Source organism: Eubalaena glacialis, chromosome 13 (genome assembly GCF_028564815.1).
Source record: "Eubalaena glacialis isolate mEubGla1 chromosome 13, mEubGla1.1.hap2.+ XY, whole genome shotgun sequence".
NCBI lineage: Eukaryota > Metazoa > Chordata > Mammalia > Artiodactyla > Balaenidae > Eubalaena > Eubalaena glacialis.
In genome coordinates this window covers 56,287,796-56,294,483 of record NC_083728.1, presented here as the reverse complement: position 1 = coordinate 56,294,483, position 6,688 = coordinate 56,287,796, and the positions used below count along the sequence as shown (strand labels likewise).

The 6,688-nt window shown below is 48.5% G+C and overlaps 1 non-coding gene across 1 annotated transcript; it reads right to left on the bottom strand.

The window, feature by feature from the left end:
• Nucleotides 1–1,632: 1,632 nt before the first annotated feature.
• LOC133104600 (U6 spliceosomal RNA) lies at nt 1,633–1,736 on the bottom strand. The gene has a single exon (XR_009703661.1). It is a non-coding gene; the product is annotated as a U6 spliceosomal RNA (small nuclear RNA).
• Nucleotides 1,737–6,688: the final 4,952 nt, after the last annotated feature.

The following is a 6,688-nucleotide window of genomic DNA, read 5'->3' as shown; positions in this document are numbered from 1 at the left end:
GGCCAGACCTGCTGGCCTAACGCCAATGTACACGTGTGTGCAGTCCACGTGGGGGCTAAAGAATGTCCCCAAATATCCACATCCACCCTGATCTGTGCCCAGACTGTTCTGTGTTCTCTTATGAGATGGTCGGTCATGTGTGGGCACAGAAGAATAGCTCGGGAAGAAAAAGTTTATTAGACTCAAGGGTCCTAGAGATGAGGCCACACATGCAGGGCCATGGGGAAGCACCCGAGTGGAAGCAGGAGCCAGGGGGAGGCCTAGGAGAGCCTTTATCAGTTCCGGGGGTGCTGGGGTTGTCCCCAGCTGTCTGGTCCCTCTTCCTGGGTGATTAAGGGCAAGGGGGGATGTTGGCACTGTGTGTGAGAGGTGGATAAGGAGGTGGTGTGGGGTCTGGAAGCAAGGTTTCTTAAGATGTCAAGACATCACAAGATACAGAAAATTGTAAAACATGATGAATACAACCTGAATATCAGGTTACGACATTATTTGGAAACTGGGTCCTTGCAGACGTAATAAAGTGAAGGATCTTTAAGATGAGATTATCCTGGATCAGGGTGGCCCTCAATCCAACGACTGGAGTCCTGACAGAGGAGAAACCACGCGAAGATGGAGGCAGAGGCTGGAGTGACGCGGCCACAGCCCAGGGACACCTGGTGCCCCAGAGGCTGGACAAGCCCAGAAGGATCCTCCCCCTTCCAGCCCCCGAGAGCCTCCAGAGGCAGCGCAGCCCTGAGACACCTGAATCTCTGATTCAGGCTCCAGAATGCAAGAGAACCCCAGTTGGTGGTGATTTGTTGTTCCCTGAATCCGCGGTCCCAGAAACATTCCAAGGGATTTCGGCATCATCTTGAAACAGCCTTGAGAAACCAATAAAACTTTTGGTGGGTGCTGTTAGTCTGCCGAAACTGGCACCACAGAAGGAGAATCGGGAGGTTTTCACCTGGAAAGCCTGTCGTTTATGACCGGGTCCTTCTGACCGCGTCCCGGACCACAGGTTCCTCCCAGGCTCCAGGTAACACATACTAGGATCCGCCCACGTCTGAATACAGCACAAAAATCTCCCTTCCTGCAAGTGGAGAGCTTTCCCACACGATTAATTTAAGATGCTGGGACACATGGGGGCGAGGCATCTGAAACCTGCTCAAGATCTCTGCTGAATTCCACGTGGAATTTATGCGTATCTACTGATTGCCAGGAATAGATCTATCATACTAACGACTGCAGTCCTTAACAGCACTCACACACATCTAGTGGCAAGTAACAGAACTGCAGGAACACAGGTGAAAAGGAGAATCTGGCAGCTTTAGAAGCAGTCTTGTGCTCATCACAAAATTCCCACCTGTACTTGTCTCTCCCTGCCCTGAAGATCACTCTTTTAGAATGTATATTCCACGCAGCCTTATCAGCCAGGAAGACTTTGTCATACTTTCTGATCCACAGTTAGTAGTGTGAAATAAAAATAAGTTTTATTTTTAGAAAATTTTCCAAATGCAAACCATAACATAAAATTTAATGCGATTTTTCTTTCAGGTCATATTGTCTCAAAATCCTGACAGAGCCTCCTAGAGGTGGGGGCAGGGTACCCATCTGAAAATCACTCTTCTGGAAAAACTGACTTAATGATCTTGAAAAGATATGGACTGCTTCACGCACTTGCGTGTCATCCTTGCGCAGGGGCCGTGCTAACCTCTGTATCGTTCCAGTTTTAGTGCATGTGGTGCTGAAGCCAACACCATGTGGAATTTAAAGAAAGCGACACTGGCATGAATAACGCCAATGTCCGCGCCCCCTGTAACCAACAACCGCCTTAGGGGGCTTCCCCAATGGTGTTTCATCAGCTCCTCCAGACTGATCTAAGTCTTAGTTTTTGTGCAGAATAATCTTTCTTCCTTGTATTGATGCGGGAAGAAATAATAGTTGTTTTCACAATTCACCATCCATACACGGTAACAGAAGACAGTCGCCTATCAGAACACAGCTTTGCCAAAAGTGGCTGGTTGGGAGGCAAACTCCTAATTGTCCTTGGACGGGACAGTGGGTTAACTTTGCCAAGAAGGAGAGTTTGGAAGAGAAAAGAAGAGACAGACAAGGAATCAGATTAATTTCTTTTGTGCAGCAAAATATTCTATCAGCTTACGGCTATAAAGTTCTAACAACTAACAAGCTTTACTGAAGAGAAGAAAGAAACCACACGCTGGCCAACATGGAGCCCAAGGTCCAAAGCTGTCTTAGATTTGAAAAGATTGGAGCAAAAGCAAAATCACTCGTGAAACAAAAGCAGAGAGGCTCAAAGGGAGCTGCACACATCAGTATTTTCAACGAATAAACATCCGCAGGCACCTGTTTGCTGGGAACCAAGAGAGAAGAGCAAAGACTTTAGAAAAAAGCGGGGAGTGAGGCGCAGGCCATGGGGACTAAAAGTCATCTAATTTTATCTGGCTTCTTTCCAACGGTAAAATCTAATCCATCATTTTCTCTGGGTGAAAGCTCTTAATGAAAATTTAGAGAGTGCAACTGAAATTTAGAATTCTCCGGGGATTCTTCTGGGAAGATGTCTAACAGCCACACAAAACTCACCGCAGCCAAACCTGCCAAGAGAACAGACCACGTGGGAAGCCGTGGGGCTGTAACGTGGCTCCCGGACCTCCGTGCCCCTCGCCACCACAGGAAACATCCTCCTCCTGCCGGGGAGGAGGGGGTAGCTCCTCCAAGACCCCAGTTTACAGCTCTCAGCTCGTGAAACCCTGTGGGAAGGGCCGGATGGAGAGAGGCGGCCTCTCAGCACCACACACTTGCACCCTTGACACCATCCCCGACTGTCCTCACTCGGACGGACGGGGAAGGAGTCTCGCTGGTCTCCCTCGTGCAACCATCACACCTGTCTAGTTCCAGACTTTTCCATCACCCAAAAATGAAACCCCACACCCATTAGCAGTCACTCCCCACCCCCTCCCCCAGCCCCTGGCACCCGCTGATCTGTTTCTGTCTCTCGATTTACCTGTTCTGGATGTTTCACACACAAGTGAACTCATGTCATGTATGTGGCCCTTTCTGTCTGGGCTCTTTCACTTAGAATAATGGTTTCAAGGTTCATCCACATTGTAGTGGGTCAGCACTTCATTCCTTTTTACGGCTGGATGATGCCCCCTTGTACGGATGACCACATTCTGTTTATCCATCATTCGTCGATGGACACAGGCTGTTTCCACCTTACGGCTGCAGTGACTGTGCAGGAACGACCGTGGGCATGCAGGTATCTGCTCAGGTGCCTGTTTTCAATTCTCTTGGGTGTGCACCCAGGAGTGGAGTTGCTGGGTCACCTGGTAACTCTGTGCTTACGCTTCTGAGGAACCTCCAGACTGTTTCCAACAGCGGCTACACTGTTTTACATCCCCACCAGCCATGCACAAGGCTTCCAATTTCTCCACATCTATACCAGCACTTGTCATTTTGCATTTTTATTATAACCACCAGAGAGGGGGCAAATGGTATCTCGTGGTGGTTCTGATTTGCATTTTGCCAAGTATCTTTTCAGGTGCTTGTTGGCCATCTACCTATCTTCTCTGGGGAAGTGTTTGTGCATTTTTGAACGGGGTTGTCTTTCTCCTGTTTCCACTCGCCTTTCTGTAGCCCTGTATGTAGGAGGCTTGGGCGTGCAGGGTCCCGGTGCTCACGTGAGGTTCGCAGGGTCGTCCAGCATGCCCTCCAGTACACAGGCTGTGACCTTTGGTCAATGTTTGGAAACAGGGGGAGGGGTGATCTCAACCTTTTAATGATCTCCTGGGTGTTCCCTTGTTAAGGATCTTTGATCAAAGGACATTATCATCCAGTATATTTTATATTTTATTTTCTCCTGGGAAGAAATGGATCCCAGTTATCCCAGAGCATAAGGAATGACCCAGAGGTCAGGTTGACACCTCAAGCCACGTAACATAAGACAGCAGCCAGGGCTTCCACACCATTGAAACCCAAGCCCACTGCCACCTTCAATCCCGGAGAGGGTTTGAAGAACCAAAATTCAACTGAAAAAGCCAGAAAACACGTAGCGATACCAGATGTCACCATTAAGCTTACAATAGTGACAAATAATTTTTCTACCACTTCAAAGTTGTGTCACCACGTCCATTCCCTGCACCACGAGCTCAGTATCCCCTTAATTTTCTGCCTTTGATAAACAGGCAATTCGGATTTGTTTCCACAAAAGCAGGGCCCACATAATTCTCAACAGATGTACTCCAAGCACACGCGATGCTAGAGAGCTGTGTTAAAGCATTTTGCATCTTAACTCTCTTACGTTCTGGAGTGTCTCGCCCTGAAAAACCAGCATGATTTAAGGAAGCTCCCCGAAATTCAGAAAATATGTTCTTCTGTATCTACATGAAAATACGGGTATGACCTCTCACACTTGCAACCTGAACATTAGGTTTCCAATGATAAACATTCTAAATCATCTCAGCAAACCTCCACCCGGCACATCTGCACCTGGTTAGGGTGTGGCTTCCAGAAGGAGGGGCAGACGTCCTGCACGCAGGTTGCTCCCAGCTCCTCCTGAAGGCAGAGGTCACCAGAGCTGGCTGAGGCCCAGTGGCTCCTGTTGGCTCAGGTGATGGAGCCAATGGACTCGTGGTTCGCTCTGAGCGCCAAGGAGATGACAAGTTCAGGGTACGGTGGTAGCACACAGCAAATCCCCCTTTTGTTTCCTATGTGGGACATTTTGAACCGAATTTAAACCAAACACAGGAAAAAGCTAAAATTTTTTTCAGTTTTCTGACACGTGTAGCCCCCAAGACAATGACGCATCGCCCGCCCTGTAGAAGGCATGCCCCTCCCTTCTCTACAACCTTTGCCTGTCTTTGCTGGGACCTCTCTTCTCACTCACCTTCCTGCCTGACAATGTTTTGTTTCTGATGAAAAGCCATCATTTGTCTGCCTAGGGGATCAATCTCCATCTTCCCACTCATTCTGGTGAGTTTTTGAGGGTGATGTCACACATAAGGGGAGGAGGGGCAGTCCCAGCTCCTGCCCTCACATCCCCATGCCCCCTCCACCCCCATTGCCTCACCCCACCTCCATGTCTGGCCAAGTTACGGAGCCTCTGTGGTGAAGGAGGCTGTAGGGTAGGAAATACCTTTTCCTTTACCCTCTCACATTCAGTAACTGAGGTGTGTGGACTAAACTGACAACAGATTTAACAGAAGAAAAAAGTTCATTCGTATGCACATGGGAGCCAAGAAAAGTAGCTGGCTCAGTAAATGGTTTCAATTAGATGCTTATATACCTAATTTAATAGGGGAAAGGGAGCCGGGAGAAAAGCCTTCCTACAGGAAAAACAAGTCTCTTTAGGAAAGACCAACGGGTTTTAAGAGAACAATCGAAACATAAGAAGGTATGTGATAATGTCCCCGAGAAGGAACTTGGGATAGGATTTATTCACAGTATCCCCCCTGGGAGCAGACAGGCCCGACAGAAGGAATTTACGGCAGCCTTATTTCCCAGAAGTTGCTCTTATTCAGATGAGGGACGCACCAAAAAGGCCTCTTTCTGTATCTATTGATTCTCAAATGCCTTCAGCTCAAAATAAACCTCACGCCAAGGTGCTATATTTTGGCGTGGCATATCCTGATCCCCTTCACGGCCCTTAACCACACGTTTGCCCTGTCACCCAGCGCTGACCAAGTCCCCGGGCGCAGCAGGACTCGTTGCTGCACAGGCTCCATCTGCTCTTTCCTCCAAGACGAGGCCCAGCAGATCTTTTAAGGGCCACTCAATCTCCCACATGAGGGTGATTAAAACACCCAGTGAAGAAGGAACCAAGAAGGGAGTGTGGCCCCCACGGCAGCCTGGGAGCCCACTGTGGAGCAGAGGAGAGGAACCGTGTCGGGTCCTCACTCCAGGAAGCCGGTGACAGAGGTGAGGAAGCGGGTGGCTGGACATGCCAGAGCCTCCCCCAACCCAGGCCAAGCCAGTGGCCCACGGTCCACGATACCCTAAGTACAGGTCACAAGAACACCCTCTGACAGAGACCCTTCAGCTGGCTGCTTCCTGGAACCCTGGCTATACCGATGCTGCTGAGCGGCTTGGATAAGCATCCTGCTCACATGCGCTGCCTCCCCGTCACCTCCAGCATCCCGTCTCTCCAGGGTTTACTCTTCCAGTGAAACCATGGTTGTGTTTAGAGCCTCTGATAAAGTTTTGCGACAATAACAAAAGACAATATTTCTGTCCTGATACATCAGATATTCTTCCACTTGGAATAAGATGAATAAATTCCCCTCCCCTTCCAAAAAAAAATTAAAGACACAAGCATTCTTAAATTCCTACACAAGACATGTGCTTGGAAATGCCTGAGACCCAAATATTTTGTCAATTCAGTATGTACTGGGGCACCAAAAAAGACCAAGCAGCGAGTCCTTTTATGATCCTCTAAATTATTTTTTGACTTTTGAGTTTACACACATCTTGTTTGTTTTTACATGGGACCCACTATATTCCTTCATATGTGTTTCTTTTCTAATACGAGAAAAACTAAGGAGATGAAATGGAATGTTATTACATTACAGTCCCACATGTTTCCACAGTCAAAGTCAGATGGTTGGAAAGAATGGAGCTAGAACTGGTTCTATGGGATGGCGGTCTGGCATCCTCTAGATGAGTCCCGGCAGTTAGCAGTAGCTCCAGGACCTGG